The sequence below is a fragment of the Podarcis liolepis genome (genome assembly GCF_965112155.1).
Source record: "Podarcis liolepis genome assembly, chromosome: 7".
Taxonomy (NCBI): Eukaryota; Metazoa; Chordata; class Lepidosauria; order Squamata; family Lacertidae; genus Podarcis; species Podarcis liolepis.
The window spans coordinates 41,299,691-41,317,217 of record NC_139561.1 but is presented as its reverse complement, the minus strand read 5'-3'; the positions used below and the strand labels follow the sequence as shown (position 1 = coordinate 41,317,217).

Sequence of the window (17,527 nt, the reverse complement as noted above, 5' to 3'; positions counted from 1 at the left end):
GTTATTTCGGTCTCACAAATATTACATAAATGAAATTGTTGTTTTATTTTGGAGTGTGTATGTCATAGATGGTGGTTGCTGCAATTTTATATGACGTGTTTTCTCTTTTTTAAAGGATACTGTTAATTCCTAAAAGATTTGGTTAAATTTGACAATCAGATTTTGTTGCTTTTGCTGACCTGGAAAGTGAAGAAATAGTAGCATTCCATAAGTTCATGATGCAAACCTGAACTCAGTTATTCTTGCATAAGTGCCATGGAACTCAGTGAGGCTTATGCCCTGCACAGTGGGAATTAGCAGGATTGCCCCCCCCCCCCGAAAATCTTAAAATAGACCAGCTTGTATTTTTAAACATAAGGTGTAACGGTCAGCATCTTGATAGCTTTTGGGGGGTGCACGATTTTTAGCAGTTTAGTACAGATTCCCTGAATTACCTTTGCGTGATTCAATTAACTACCAAAGCAAATTTTCATATATTTGGATGGTGCTGCTAGAATAGGATAATTGGGATGTCTGTTCCATATGATATTGGAAATGTACTTTTTTGTCTTTTGGGGACCCTATCGAAGACATTTCTTTTTCAACAAGCCTTTAAGTGGAAATTTTTATACCGGTCTGCCATTGCACTGGGTAAGGAATTGTGTGTGTGTGTGTGTGTGTGTGTGTGTGTGTGTAGCTTTTAATTGTCTTTATATATGAAGTTGTTTTCAATTGTTTTGCAATACAGAATTCTTTTGCATAGGTTTTCTTGTTGGTGTTTTTATTGTTACATCATTTTGAGATCTTTCATAGGAAGCGGTTTTGTAAATGAAATCCAATAAATAAAATTGCCAAGGAATACCCACTTAGATAAACGCATGGATTTCATGAGCTTCAGTATGCCCCCCCTAAACCCCCTTCTGTTTATTGTACCTATTCATCCCCATGCTGATTATCTCTCTACATGCACAGTGTGCTGTTACTTCATTGTCAGATTCTGATGCCCATATTCTGAACAGCTTTTTGAAGCAGGCTGATAGCTCCTTGTCCACTTCCCATAAATTATTTTCTTTTATGCCGTCGTTCCATTGTGTTGTGTCTGTCATTTCTCCTTTATGTTCTGAGTAATGGCAAAACAAAATGAAACACTTAAAAACCAATTCATCCCAAGCAATCACATTTTTAATGTGAAACATTGTCAGTCTTGATGGGATAATCTGAGTATTTGATCTCATATATTTCTCTTCCTCCCATTTTGCCCAGCTCATAGTTTGGTTTTTCTGCTTATCGTGGGCAAACCTTTTTTTACAACAGGTGAAATTACAACAAAATGACAACATTAACAAGGCAGGATAGAGAGGAATTCATTTTGTCTGCTTTTCACAGCTGACAAATCCAATCTAAAGCTCCTAAACCTGCTTGCAGATCATAAAGCAGTTCTCAGTCAAATTAAGCACTTTTTTGGATTTTTGCAACACTATTCTTGTGTACAAACAGCACGCACAAAGATACATACTTTTTACATAATAAATGCATACAAAATATACTGAAAAACATTGAGAAAATGTTTATTTTTACATCAAAAAGTGCACATAAAATGCACACAAATTAAGTGCAGACTTTTCATGCATTCTCTCAAAATATCTGCATGGAACGGGACAAAATGGAAATGGGGCAGAAGTCAACTCTTAGGTTCATCCCTACAGTGAAGGCTGGCATAACAGATAAATTATTTGATAAAAAAACATTGTAACTAGCAAGGCAAAAGCCTGCAGCAGCAGCAGCAGCATAGTTACAGTGGTACCTCGGGTTAAGAACTTAATTCATTCTGGAGGTCTGTTCTTAACCTGAAACTGTCCTTAACCTGAGGTACCACTTTAGCTAATGGGGCCTCCCGCTGCTGCCCTGCCACCACCGCACGATTTCTGTTCTCATCCTGAAGCAAAGTTCTTAACCCGAGGTACTATTTCTGGGTTAGCGGAGTCTGTAACCTGAAGGGTCTGTAACCCAAGGTACCACTGTACTAATAGAAGATGGTTAAGGAGGGGATCATGCAAGCTTCATGGAGCAAGGTATTCCACTGTTTAGGTGTGGCTTTAACTCCTGCCTAAGCCACCAGGTTTCCACCATAGGTGGGATACAGAGAGGGAGCCATCCATCAGATTTTAGTTGATAATTTAGTCAGTGGTGCAGTTAGACCTGGACCTTAGGGCTGAAGTCCAGGGAATCATGTCTTAGGAGACCCTCAAATGACCACCTTGAGAATGGCAGGTGATGGAGGCAGTGGTTCACCATAACATTCATTCTTTCTTTCTTATGCCCAGTTCATTGAACAGGAGTAATAGTATTTTCATGTAGACACATTCTTGAGGGATAAGGCCATCAATGGCTACTGCTGCGACATGTTATGTGACTTCCAGTCACTGGCAATCAGAAGTGGCGCAAGTCCTGCTGCACTCACTGAGGTCTGGTTTGTGGACGTCCTAGAGGCATCTAGACAACAGGATCCTGGCTGAGATAGGCCTTTTAGTCTGGTTCAGTGTGGATCCTCTCCTTGAGATGGGACGGTTTTCTCAGCATCAGTGAAAGCAGAGATTTGCAAGACACTACATGACCTGATAGAGATAGTGTTTCAGGAGTCCCCCCAAATCACACTCACCCACCCTTGGCCATTCTAAAGTTCCAGGTATAAGGAAGGTCCATAGCTCATCCTTTGTATACAGAAAGTCACCGGTTTGAACCCCGGCATGTTGAGGTAAGGCTGGGGAAATATCTCTATCTAAAACCCCAGAGATTCGGAGCCAGTCAGTCTAGCTGGTACTGAGACTTAGATGAACCGATACTTGATCAACCCAAGGCAGCCATTTATTTATAGTGCTCAATTGGGCTTAGTTCTGGGTAGACACACATAGAAATGGCACTGTGAGAATATTTATATTCCCCCCCTCTTCAACAGAAGCAGCTGAGAAAGAAAAGGAAATTAATCAGCAGAATAGAAATTTTAAGAAAAGGGATTTGAAATGCCCCCTGGAAAACCACACACAAAAGAAATAAACAGCCCTAAATAATAATAATAAAGATAGCACTAATGGCAAGAATGTAAGGAGAGCTTGGCTGGATCAGGCCAATGGCCCACCCAGTCCAACATCCTGCTCTCACAGTGGCCAACCAGATGCCTGTCTAAAACCCCAAGCATATCTCCATGATATGTCTACAATGCCTCTGATGTTATAGTTGCTTCTTCCTTAGCCAGTCAGTTTTACACCCTCCGCTGGGCTATCCTGCACAGACTGAGCAATGTTGAATTAGAGCTGCATTTTGCCTGGAAACAGGCAGTCTGTCTGCATCTAGGCGGTTGGTTAATTAGTGGCTTTGCCAGTCTGTTAGTTGCGCTGTTATGTTGGGTTATGGAAATTCTTCTTCAGCCAAGGAGAAACCCTTCTGGATGCAGGGCTTCAACCTCTACTTCCGTAACACTTTGAACCAAATAAAAAGAAGGAAAGAAAAATCTTTACCCAACAAGTCTCTGGTTTGCTATCCTGCTATTATTGGCTATGACTATTTTTTAAATTATTATAATCGTCTAATAGGCCCTTTCCAAACATTGCAGAGGGCTTTGCAACTGTTTGTTCTCTCTGTTTCTATTTTACAGAGCGAGATTGAGGATATGCAGGTTACACAACAAATCAGTGGCCAAGAGCTGAGTGATTTGAACCCAGGTTTCCTACGCATAGGTCCAAATTCTGACCAGACATGTTTCCTCCCAGTGCAAAATACTGTGTGCTGGCTTTCTGCTGGCAAATGGGGTGGGGAAATCCAGCAGTTCCCCCTCGTTTCTTGTTAAAATGCTTTCCCCTAGGCAGGTTATAAAGCTGAATTTGGAGAAAATGTATTAAAAAGCACAGACTGGGTTGATGACAACCCCACAACCTAGTTACTCACATAATTTCTACCCTCTACATTTGTTGGCTGCAAAGCAGACCTGAAAAGTGGGGAGAATTGGAGAGATGAAGAATGCACATTACTAGGCTTGGCCAATCCCTTCGTTTTAAGGAGTTTAGCAATGATCCCTAAGAACACATTTGGTTCTAATCAGGCTACATTCACTGGAGTACATCCTGTTTGTCTTCACTTATTATTACTGACAAATTATCCTCCTCTCAAATCTCAGGGAGCGCTCACTTTATCCTCGCATTAAACCTGATTGGAAACAGTAGGTTTAATTGTGCTCAGCGTGAGGCCTTGTTATAAAAAGGCACTGGGGCCTATTGTTATTATTGCTATTGCTAAAAAAAAAATACTAGATGCATGAAGACAATGTCTTTGGTATTCTGATGTCAAAATATGCACCACAGACACAGATTTAAAAAACACTGTATTATGGGTGCAATCTGGTGGGTAGAGAATAGGGATAGGTGGGTATGTCCATTTAAGTTTCTCTTCATTTCTGATTCTTCCTATCTCAAATTTAGTTCTCCAGATCAGTTTGATATTTATTTACTGGAGGAGGGGAGTCTTCATGAAAACCCACCAGCATTTTAGTTCAATTTTTTTCTCTCCTGACAATGCGCATTATTTTGCATGCAATTTCCCCTAATTTGAACACTGCTACATTTCCCTGATATAAATGTGTTTTGTATGTTATTTTCGCTAACATATCCACACTTGACCAAGCAGATGTATTTCTGCACACTTAGGGGAGAATTGCAACATTTGGAAAAGTGTGAATTTCAAAGTTACCGTATTTTTTCATGTATAACATGCCTGCATGTATAAGTCACCCCCTATTTGGGGGGACTCCAAATTAAGAAACTGGGGGGAGATTGCCCAGAGTTGTTGAGCTTTTTTGGGGGGTGTCCCCACTTGCCCAATTGCCGCAGCAACACACAATCAACACAAGCCCTTGTCGCAGCCACAAAAAACACAACCAATAGCTGCTGACAATCTCCGGTTCCCAGCAGCAAACAATCCCTCGCCCACCCCCTCGTGCACTCTCCATGTAGAAGAAGGCCCAAAATTTTTACCTACTTTTTCATGAAAAAAAAAGCTTGTCTTATACACGGGAAAGTACAGTAATTTCACGGCTACATGGCACCCATTGTGTGGAATTGCTTTCCTGTTGAGAGATGGGTGGTGCCCCACTATCTCCACTTTCCAGAAATAGCTGGGGGCATTTTTGTTTCCATGGGTTTTCCCAGCTATAAGAATACGTCTTTGCTGTGGGGACCATTTCATTTGTTGTTTGCTTGTTTGTTTAAAAAATCATTTGTTATTTTTGTACTGTTTTTTGTGTATCCTGTATATTGCCTTACGATCATAGAACCGTAGAGTTGGAAGGGGCCACACGGGTCATCTATCCCAACCCCGTGGAATGCAAGAATATTTTGCCCAACGGAGGGCACAAATCCACAACCCTGAGATTAAGAGTCACATGCTCCACTGAATTATATATGTGTGTTAATTAATTAACAATGTCTCAGTTTGTCTATTGTTTTAGAAAGTGCAGATTAAATCCTTTCCACTTGATAGGCAAACTAAATCAAATTTCTCTCTCATCCCTAGTGAAGAATAGCAATTATATAGTCTTCAACACCAAATAAGTATTGCACACACACATGTGTGTATATATATTTGTGTGTGCATGAAGAAATGCTAATAATGGAATGAGCAGCCTAGCTTCATCCCACTTCAGTTCCACTGGTGGTTATCCTAGGTCTGTTCCATCCTCTTCCATGCACTTTTTTTGAGAGAGAGAATGTATGAAAGGTCCACATTTCATTACATATGCACCTTACACATTTTGAATAACCTAAAATATTATGTTTCAATGCTTCTCTATGCATTTTCCCTTATTTATGAAATATGCATTTCATCTTCATCTTTTCCTGTAAATTGCATACTTTTGTGAATGCTGTTTGTGCACTGGAATCCAGAGAAATGCGTAATCCAACCAAGAGCATTGAATTTGTTAAATCTGCTGCGACAAGCAGAATGAAAGACTTCCTCCATCCCTAGAAAGGGCACCATTTTCTGAAACCAGCTTCATAGCTCTGTGTGGTCCTGAAGCAGAATGATGCATGGCTGTTTTACGGGTCTCAATCTTGCTTTCAAAGGACTCAGCCAACACCACGTCTGCCTGAGGCAGGGCCTACCCCATCCTCCCAGATTGCAAGCCGCCCTTGCCGGGCCATTGCCAAGACTCTCCCTTGGAAATGAAATACACATCTCCAGGGTTTTCAGTGAAAACCTTGCAACAACAATACTATGAAAGAAACCTGCAAAAGGTTAGCAATAAGTATGAGCTGGAGACTTTGAGAAATGTTGCAGCAGCCCAGGCGCAACCACAAAATACCTGTTAAAATTTCAGAAATCTCTCTTTTTACAGCTAGCTGCAATCGCCTGGCGAGCAACATGCAGACTCTGGTAGAGAAGAAACAGAGTCAAAGGCCAGCATTCTAGCTCTTTGGAATGTAATGGCCAAGTTCTCCAAAGATGCCAAGAGATGTTAGTACTCAAAGCATTTCAAACATTTTAGTTAAAGCTTTTTTAAAAAAAAATAATCAAAAAAATCCAGCCCTTCAGTTTGGTAAGCAAAAAAAAGGCAGTCCCAGTCCTCAGCTTTACAGTCTAAAATAAAGGTAAAGGGACCCCTGGCCATTAGGTCCAGTCGTGGCCGACTCTGGGGTTGCAGCGCTCATCTCGCTTTATTGGCCGAAGGATCCGGCGTACAGCTTCTGGGTCATGTGGCCAGCATGACTAAGCCGCTTCTGGCGAACCAAAGCAGCGCACGGAAACGCCGTTTACCTTCCTGCCAGAGTGGCACCTATTTATCTACTTGCACTTTGACGTGCTTTCGAACTGCTAGGTTGGCAGGAGCAGGGACCGAGCAACGGGAGCTCACCCTGTCGCGGGGATTAGAACCGCCGACCTTCTGATGGGCAAGTCCCAGGCTCTGTGGTTTAACCCACAGCGCCACCTGCGTCATGATGAGGATGGTGGACAAAGCACACAGACAAGTATCAGTTCTTCAAACATTTTTATAATCACCATCTGGAGACAGATGAAGCAGCCTGATGTGAATGGCTGCTGCTAGGAGAAGAGCAAATGGCAGCTGGTCTCTCAAGTAGAGGTACTGGAATAGTCCTACTTCCACTCTTTCCCTCTGTTGCAGCCTGAGGGTATGCAACTCCAAGATCTCTTGGATAAAACAGATTGTTATTATTAGGACTCGAACTGGAAGCCACTGGACCTTTCCTTTACTACCCTTTGTGCCAAACTGATTATGGTTGCAGAGGGGAAGGTTCTTTGAGCTATGATGTCTTTGCAGGTTCCTGTGTAACCCCACCCACTATGACCTGGTAAGGTAGGACTGCAGTGGGCTGGTCAATGCCTTGACCAAGCCTGCCTGTTTAAGGTTTAAAAAACAACTTTATCCAGATCTACTTCTTGCAGAAGTGAAACAAGTTATCAAGAATCAAGTTGACAGATTGGGAATTTTGGTCTTGATTTGCTGGAAGTTGAAAGTTTCTACTAATGGAGGTCAGTCAGACTAGGTCCATGTAGGGATGCTGCAAGTTCTCCATCTGTAATCCAGAAGGTATTTATTCCCCATTCTCCTGACACCAGCATTATGGATGTGGAAAGTTCTCCTTAGTAAACAAAGGAAGCCGCCTCAACCCCAATCTGCACCATACATTTAAAGCAGATGGTCAACATGACGACCAACAGTCATGGCTTCCTCCAAAGAATCCTGGGAAATGTAGTTTGTCAATGGCTCTGAGGGTTGTTAGAAGACCCCCCTGCAGAATGACAATGAAAAAAATGGGCCATTTCAGTGGCTCCCCCTGCTTGTGGAATGTTCTACCCAGAAAGGCTCACCTGGTGCGGATATTGACATGGTTTTGGTTTCTATGAAGAGCACATGGGAGACCAGCGTTCAGCCCCCCACTCAGCCAGATACAACTCACTCAGTGACCATGTGCACTTTACTCTCTCTCTCAGTCAAACCTGCCTCACAGGGGTGTTGTGAGGATAAAAACTGGGGAATGTACACTACCCTAAGCTCCTTGGAGGAAAAGTGTAATATAAATGTAATAACAAAATAAAAATAGAATAAACCCAGACATGTGCTAACAGTGTTGTGACTCTTGTGTTCATATTAGCTGGCAACCATGCCTTCATAGTGCAGGAAGAGATTTTTTTGTGATAATTATTAGTGGACGGTCCTTTTTAGTGTGTTGATATTGCTTTTAAATGTTGTGTTTGTATGAATTGTATTTGTGTGGCTTTCCTTCCTTTGATATATATTTTTTTCTTTAGAGGAAAGCAGCAGATAAATCGACTAAACCATAATAAATATGAAAGCCTGACCAACTGGCCCTTCCCCATCATTCATTCTCCTATGCCATTTGAAAACAGGTCCCAAGTGAGCTACTCTTGTGCTATATTTTGTCCCGATTTGGCTTGGGTACAGCACTTCTACGTTTTCAAGTGGTCACAGCCAATGGAATCCAAGGCCCATGATTCAATGGAGAGGCGGATACAGTTGACCACTTCCTCCAACTGGTCAGCCACAAATTCCTGACGTCGTCGTGATTCAAAACAGAGAGCAGGTTTTTTTGGAAAGACCCCTATGGTGACATTTGGCATCACAGAGGAAGCTTTTCAAACAAGACCCAAAATAGGGCTTATAATTAACATTTGAACCCCCCTCCCAGCTTTTTAATTATAGAGGTTGACATAAAAAGCCAGTTGTGCCCAGTGACCCAGCTAGGCAATATTACAAGAAAAATGTTCCTAACCCACATCACGCCACAGTAAACATATTTCACCTCAGCGAAACAAAACAAAAACAGGAGGCCCATCAATCAATTGGAGGTCCAAATAATAACTCAACACTCCTTCTCAAAACATCTGCGGGCGACAAAATAGGCCAGAAAAGGTTTTCATGACGTCACTTGCTGGGCTTTGGGGCATTTTTTTGCACCAAAATTGTTCCATCTTCCAAAAGGCGTTGTCACATTATAGAGTCAGAACTACATGGATCACACACTTCAAAGAGCCAGTGTAAAACCACTGACAAATATAGTGATGAACACCATCATATACAATATATAATCATAATAGCATATAATAATATCCCTTCTCAATTTGGAGCCGTTCCACACATTGCGGCTAATTCATAGAGCAGTTGTCACAAATGGGGGCATTTTTAAAGGGCTTCTTTGAAGAGAGATGATCCATAGGAAAATCACAGCATACAGACCAGACCCACAGGCATCTCCAGAGGATGCCCTTAAACAGGAAACAAAAGTAAAGGAATTGTGCATGCAGACCTCACTCACATCTGCTTGACATCTCCTCCAAACTATGGTAGTTCCCATAGTACCCCCTTATGTCTATAGCAAGCACTTGATCCACTCGGAATGAGGAGTCTATACAGCCATAGGAGTGGGTGTAATTGCGACTTTAGGATGTGATACATTTTCTTCTCCATTACAGGAGACCCTGGGTTCCTGACCACCATCTTTAAAGCCAACAATGGGTTCTGGGTGTGCAAAATCTATTCTTCCATCCGTTCTTTTCTAGCTGAAAGTAATGCCTTCACGTGAGCTAATATTAGAGATGAGAGAATATGGAGATTTCTATTTCTTCCCATTTCGTATTTTCCCCACTTTGAATTTGAATTCTCCAGATTTCTGCAACAATCTTGGTTGTTGTTGTTTTTTTTAAAAAGAGTCATCATGAAAATTCACCAGCATTTTAGTGAGGATTTTACCTAATATATACAGTTTCGCAAAGCAGTTTTCCTGAACATAATGCATTTAAATTGGTTATTTCCACCAATATATGCATTAAGAGGCATGCTTTACACTAGTTCTATGCATTTTTGTACTCATTACTTGACTGGAGAACCGCATTGCATAGTTCAGAGAAGTGCAAATTTCACAAGAATGACTGTGCTTTGACTTGCATCAGAAAAAAATCCATGAAGATAGATAGATGATAGAGAGATAGAGAGATATAGATAGACAGATATAGATGATAGATAGATGATAGATAGATAGATAGATAGATAGATAGATAGATAGATAGATAGATGATAGAGATTGCAAGCCAGTGTGGTAATATGAAGAATGAAACTTAAGATTAAAGAAATAAGAACAGAGAAAATGAAATCGACATGTTCACCCATCCCTACTGGGGACCATAATAAGGAGGGTCATTTTTTAAAAAATCACTCACATAAGTGATCTCAATCAGTCAAAGTGATTTCAGATAATAATTAAACATTCAAGATCCAGATGCCAAATTTTTTAATTCCCTTCCTTATTGAATTGAGGGTGGTTGTCCAAAGCCAAATGATAAAAGGGCAACCAAATGGGATCTGAACCCGCTTCCAAAACCAGCTCACCACAGAGGCAATTGCCAAGCTAAAAAATTCAAGAGGGGTAGCCCATCTTCCGTTTCTTGTGGTTAAAACAACAGAGTCTTCTTGCTGGGAATCACAAGTGGGGAAAGTACTGTTGCACTCAGGTCCTGCTTATGTGCAGGGGTCTCAACTTGAATAAAATATGGAGGGCAGGTAAGCCTTGCCCCACATAATCAATCAAAATACACGGCACACACATGCCATATTAATGGCAATGGCCATCATCTTGGGGGCAGCCCCCTCAAATATTTTAATGGGGGGCTAAGGGGCCTTGGCCCCTAGGAGTTGGTGCCTGTGCTTGTGGGAATCCCATAGGCATCTGGTTGGTCACTGTGAGAACAGGACCCTGGACTAGATGGGCCTTTGATCTGATCCAGCAGGCTTACATTCTTGTGATACCTCAAAGACGGACAAATTATTTTCTTCACACAAAAGCATTCATGGACTCAATGCCACTTTGTCAGCTGAAGGGAAATCTTCATTGGATTTTTTAAAAAATGTCCAAAACAGAGCAATATTTGGACACTTCCCCGATGATCATGACTTGTGTCCCCTTTGGCCCAAATCTGCAGCCTAACTTGAAAGTGAGACCCTTGTTGCTAAAGGTTTGTTTAGTAGTAAGTTGGGTACAAAGATAGACAACCAAACTCTCTCTCTCTCTCTCTCTGCTTCCTATCTCCAGAATCCGTATTAATTCAGAGATATACTGTTCCCTTGTGACTCATGATTCAAGGATGCGGCAAACAGGCTTTGGGGTCTTGGTTTTTTATTTTTCTTTCTTTTTCTGTAGAATTTGCAAGATGGGAAAACCACAAAGGATGGAAACTGCCCCATGAGATGGTACAAAGAAAAGAACCATTCTAATGGAAACACTGTATGGTTCATCTTCTAAAAGGGAAAGAATCATCTCCTTGACTGTTGGCCACATCTAACCACTTGTCCCCTGCTAATATGCATATATCTACATCTGCACCACAGTTTGACAATTTCCTTGGAACGTCATGCCCTCAAAGGGATGACATTGAAGTAGCCAGCAACCAGCAGGATGGCATTCAACTGGCTGTGGCCGGCAGCCATTTATAGTTTCTTTTAGAGAGCTGCAAACACAGTCAGTATATGAACCTGCCTTATGGCGCTGAGTCAGACAACTGCCCCACCTAATTCAGTGTTGTTCGTGCTGGCTTGCAGTAGCTCTCCAGGGCTTCAGGCAGGGCTCTTTTAAAGTCCTACCTAGAGATACCAGGGACTGAACCTTCTGGATACAACACGTGAGAAGAGTCCTGCTGGATCAGACCCATCCAATGCATCACTCTGTTTTCCACAGTGGCCAGTCAGATGCCTCTGGGGAAGTTCAAAAGCAGAACTCGGATGGAAACATGGACATTAATGAACCTTAGCGACTGGTGCCTATTAACTCCAGCAAGTTAAATAGCACTAGAATTGGATATCACCTACCAACAACAACCACTACCTATACTGGTGCCTGATATAGTATTGTGTGTAGCTAAAACTGAACACAAAGCTCATATATTTGTTTTTAAAAATAAATGTGCTGGGCATTATTTTCTGCGTCTCCAAAATCCATCGGAACATCTTCCCTGTTCTTTTTTTTATGAGGCTGGAGAGGTGGGAGATAGTTCCCCTCCTATCTCATTCACCCTTTCATGAAGCCTTAATCCACAGCAATCTTGGACTCAGCTGGGTGGGTCTTGGCCTTGGCCCTCGCAGTGACAGATCATTGTGTGCGAGCTCTGTGAAGCTCTGGATGGGAATAGCCAAGGCTCCAGCTGAAACCCATAAATCTCCCCTTGAAACCACTGGGAGCTGGAACATAACCTATCTTGGCGTGTTACATGAGCTTACCTCCTCCCCTAGTGAAAGCAGCCGGCATAGAATTTCCTCCCATTCTCAACATCGCCTTGTCTTGTTTTTCAGATGGCCTGCGGTGCGATGCCCTCTCACAAACCTTCCATTTTGTCATCTGTCCTGCTTGCAGCTATTAAGTCAGAGCTGCATTCCAAAGCCATGATTCAGAACCATATTCCTTTAAATTTCTACAAAGCGGAGGTCTGATATCTTCATTGTGCCTGTGCCTGCACTTCTGAACTTTTACCTTTTCGACAGCTGTAGCATTACGCAGCTCCCTTTCATCCTCCTCGAGGTTGGTCAGATATGGGTGGATTAAGAGTCTCCAAAAGGGACGAGGAGAAGAGCTTAAAATGTTCCGTGTTGCGTTCCTCACGCTGCTGCTTCTGAATTACGTCACCAAGACCTCCCAGTTTACTTATATGAGGACGCTTCCTTGTACTGACTCAGACCATTTGTCCACCCGGCTTAGTAGATTTCTCCACTGCAAAAGAAGTCTCTTCTTTTGAAGTGGGTATGGGTTGCAGTTTTAAAAGGGCTCAGCTAAACAAGGCACAAAGCACTTTCCAGTATATCTTTAATAACCTACATCAAGGTCAGTGAAGGTCACCTATGCATGGCCCTGGAACCTGAACGGTTGCTCTCTAGAGAATCCTGATTTCTCTCAGAGGACTGCACCATGGAGTGTGAACTGCGGGACAATGACCATATCCTGAAGAGGCTGACAAATAGGGTTGCCAACTAATCAGCAGCAGAAAAAGAAAAAGAAAACCCACAGGCATTGGTCTCTTGCTTTTAATAACAGCTTGAGCTGCAGGAATTGGCAGGGGAAGCTTTCACAGTATGGAGGTAAACATTATCACCTGCCCTTGTTTGGACATTGTGTCACAATTCAAGGGACAGCTACAGAGGCCAGCTCAAAAGCTGGCAACCTTTCTGGTAAAACTGATTGGTTTGGTCAACTGATGTTGCCAGAAATGCAGAGTTGCATATTTTTTTGCACAAAGAATATCAGGGCTAGAACCACCCTCATCACCCTACATGCTAGATTTCCATGTTCTTGGGGGGGGAATTGTCATCGCGCCACTCCTTGGTGTGTGGAGTGCCTCAGGGTGCGATTCTCTCCCCGATGCTTTTTAACATCTTTATGCGCCCCCTCGCCCAGCTTGTCCGGAGTTTGGGGTTGGGTTGCCATCAGTATGCCAATGACACCCAACTCTATCTGTTGATGGATGGCCATCCTGACTCGGCCCCAGATACACTGACCAGATGTCTGGAAGCTGTGGCTGGATGGTTACGTGGGAGCCGGTTGAAGTTAAACCCTTCGAAGACAGAGGTCCTCTGGCTGGGACGGAGCGATATGGGATTGAGGGGGCAACTCCCGTCTCTTGCGGGGGTGCAATTAGTGCCAGCATCGTCCGTGAAGAGTTTGGGTGTAATCTTCGATACCTCCCTCTCTATGGAGGCACAGATTACAGCTATAACAAAGGCGGCATTTTTTCATCTCCGCCAAGCTAAGCAGTTGGCTCCTTATCTCTCTCGCCCTGACCTAGCCACTGTGATCCATGCGACGGTCACCTCCAGACTGGATTATTGTAACTCGCTCTACGTGGGGCTGCCCTTGAGACTGACCCAGAAACTCCAGCGGGTGCAGAATGCCGCAGCGAGACTCCTTACGGGGTCTTCGCTGCGAGATCATATCCATCCGGTGCTGTACCAGCTGCACTGGCTCCCGGTGGAGTACAGGATCAGGTTTAAGGTGCTGGTTTTAACCTTTAAAGCCCTATACGGCCTAGGACCCTCGTACCTACGGGACCGCCTCTCCTGGTATGTCCCACAGAGAAATTTACGGTCTGCAAATAAAAACACCCTAAAGATCCCAGGCCTCAGAGAGGTTAGGCTGGCCTCAACTAGAGCCAGGGCCTTCTCGGCCGCGGCTCCAATCTGGTGGAACGCTCTGTCACAAGAGACTAGGGCCCTGCAGGACCTGACATCCTTCTGCAGGGCCTGCAAGACAGAGCTGTTCCACCAGGCCTTCTGTCAGGGCGCAGCCTGACCCCCTCCTCTGGCAATCTGCACAAAATTTTGCTTGATGGTTGCCATTAATTTGATTTTAATTTGATTTAATTAATTTTATAATGAATGTTTTAGAATGTTAAACTATTTTGATCGTTGTTAGCCGCCCTGAGCCCGGCTTCGGCTGGGGAGGGCGGGATATAAATAAAATTTATTATTATTATTATTATTATTATTATTATTATTATTATTATTATCTTCTTATGTGGAAGATCCTTGAAACATGCAATCCCTGACCAGTATATTGAAGATAGGAATGTTGGAATCATACAATTGTGGAGTTGGAAGGGACCTTGAGGATCAACTAGTCCAGCCCCTTCCAATGCAGGAATATGCAGCTGTCCCATGTGGGAATCAAACCTGCAACCTTGGTGTTGTCAGTACCATGCTCTAACCAACTGAGCTATCTAAGCTCAGTTAAGCTGTCTTATATTGAGTCAGACTACTGGTTTTATCTAGCTCAGTATTGTCTGCTCTGACTGGCAGTGGCTTTCCAGGCTTTCAGACAGAGGGCATTCCCAGCCTGACCTGGAGATGCCAGGGATCAAACCTGGGACTTTCTGTATGTAAGACAGAGGCTCTACCACTGAGCTATGGCCCATCCAGAATAAGATATATGAACCCGGGTTGTTAATAGTGGGTCTGAGCTCAAAGACCCAGTGAGCTGGAGAGAGATGCATGGCCTTCAGCACTAAGAGGAGGGGCAGTGAGTGATCTGCAACTGAGTGTGGAGATGCCCAAGGGGAAGTGGCACTTTCCTTTTCCCAGGCTGGGAGTGTGGGAAGCGACTGTCTCATGCAAACTCAGTTCCTTTGCAGCTTGGCCATTCCATGTCCCTGAAACGTCTGTTTTCCAGAAACACGCCTGGGCAAATCAAGCCTGCTTTGGAATCTGGCAGCCCATCTTTTATCGCCTCCCCTACAGAAGTGTCAAAAGAACATGATCCTTGCTTTGGCCTCTGAGAATGTCAGGAGCAAAACAGGTTAGCGGAGTCCAGGTTGAAACGCTGGTCAGTGCCCCTTGCTTAATAACATGATCCTCAATCGAGGAGAATACTGAGGCTTGTGGAAAAATTAAACCCTCTAGTACAGGCAGAGGAAATTCCAGAGCAAATGCATTGACAGACGTGTCTTGGAAGTCGGCTAGTTACTTTGGCAAAATCCCAATTCCAAACCCCCCTCCTTCATTTCCCTGTGGTCCTCATACTTTCTCTTTTGAAAGGTTCCTGTGACCTTCACAATGAAATTGTCTAGTCTCCATATCTCTCTCCCTATTTGTCACTGTCATGATATCTTAGTTTTTTTAAAAAAATCCTTCTTCCCAGGAGCTTAAGGCAGCATGCATCATCCTCTTCCCTTCTTCCTCACATTGTCTTCACAACATTCCTGTGAGGTAGGCTAAGCTGAGAAGTAGGGACTGGCTCAAGAGCATGCAGTGAGCCTCCAGGATGGATTGGGATATAAATCTATTCCCAGCCCTGGTCTGACACTCTAATTATTATGCCACACTAGTTAGAATCCTTCTGCCTCATGGTGGCTGAGGAGGGTCCTTCAAGGGGCTGCATGGTCTACATATGGTCTAAAGTTCACAGGTTGCCCACATGTGCGCTAGATAGTCTTGGTGTTAGGCGTGCAATGGCAGGAATAATTAAGTTTGTACCTTAAGGGTTAAGCCTGTTATCAAAAAGTCATCTAATGGAGAGAGAGTGGTGGCAGTGTTGCATACCAAGCAAGCAGAGTGTCATGATGCATGCTGAGGTAGCACATGCTCTGATTGGCTATGTAGTTCTGAGGGAGATTTTTCTCTTTGTCTGTGGTTAAATGTCTCCCTGCTATGTACAAAGCTTGAAGTAAGAAGTCTCTCTTTCCCATTCTCCACAAATTGTATACTGTTTTTGTTCAATTCCCTCAGTAAAGTGTGGTCAGGAATTCTGTGTTATTTAACTAACCTTCATGTCTTCTGCAGTCTGAATGTACTTTGGTGTGGAAATGTTTGATATTGCACTAGTGAGTTGTTAGGGGACCCCTTATTTCCCTCACAGAACTAGAATTTCCAGAGTTCCCTGTGAAGAAGGAATGATTGCTCAACCACTCTGGGAAGTGTAGCTCTTTGAGAGGAATGGAATCTCCTTACACACCTGGAACAAACTACAGCTCCCATGATTATTTGGGGAAAGGCAGGACTCTTTGAAGTGGTATCATAGTGCTTTAAATGTAAGATGTGAGTGTGACCAGAGAAATACAGGGGAAAGAAATCCACACTTTCTCTGGGCTTCCCACATTCACAGGATCCTGCCCTAAGTTGTGGGCTTTTCTGAGTCACCCTGTAAAAGCTGGTCTCCCGGCAAAGGCAGGATGACGCACACAGCCGCATGCAGAAAGGGCTTGTTTTGACAGAGCGTCTTCACAGCTAGAAATGATCCGAGAACAGTGGTCACTGCTGAGCCATCAAAGGCCCCTAACATCTCTGGCAGCTGCAGGGAGGGTCCCGAATGAATTCCTATCACTCTGACACCTCATCTTCGGACAAAGCCGATCATACGCTCATCCCAGTCGCCGTTGCAAAGGACCACCTTCAACGCTTTGGCTGCGAGGAGAGGCCTCCCCCCTCCCCTCCACGAACCAGTTCATTGACACTGGGGGATATATATCTCAAAACTTGGCTGAGAAAGCCAGCACACATGCTTTGAGGATTACATAAAGGGTGAACTTTGTAGGCACAAGCTCGCGTCAATAGCGGGAACGAAACAGAAAGGCCTCTATTGTTCCAGCCAGCCTTCTTAAGGAAGCTGATTGGCAGTAAAATGTCTTGAGTGACAGATGTAAGGTGACTATTGCTGGGGCCAAGGTCTCTCTGCCACTTTGATTACCTGCCATCCATCAGTTTGCTCTTTGCCTTTTAACAATGAGAGCTGCTGTTATCCCAGAATCATTGGGGCGGTCGCCTTCCGGGGGGGGGGGTAAATCACTTAACAAACTGCAAAGAAAGGTTACAATAATGGTATTGAAATGCCCAAAGCTTTTTTTTAAGAGAGTGGGAGAGGGAGCAGGGGATAGAAGGATGCCATTTATGCAGTTACCTAAGGGGCATGTACACATATGAATGAACACAAAACATATACTGATACGTATATGTATGTGTAGAATCATAGAATCATGGGGTTGGAAGGGACCC

General features: G+C 43.5%; 1 long non-coding RNA gene across 2 annotated transcripts in view; it reads right to left on the bottom strand.

Moving 5' to 3' along the window:
* Nucleotides 1-12,681, bottom strand: part of LOC310711690 — a 35,567-nt gene extending 22,886 nt beyond the window's left edge. For both annotated transcript variants that reach the window (XR_014528588.1, XR_014528589.1), the window contains exon 1: nt 12,525-12,681. This is a non-coding gene — a long non-coding RNA (uncharacterized lncRNA). The remainder of the gene's footprint in view (nt 1-12,524) is intronic.
* Between the last annotated feature and the right edge of the window lie 4,846 nt (nt 12,682-17,527).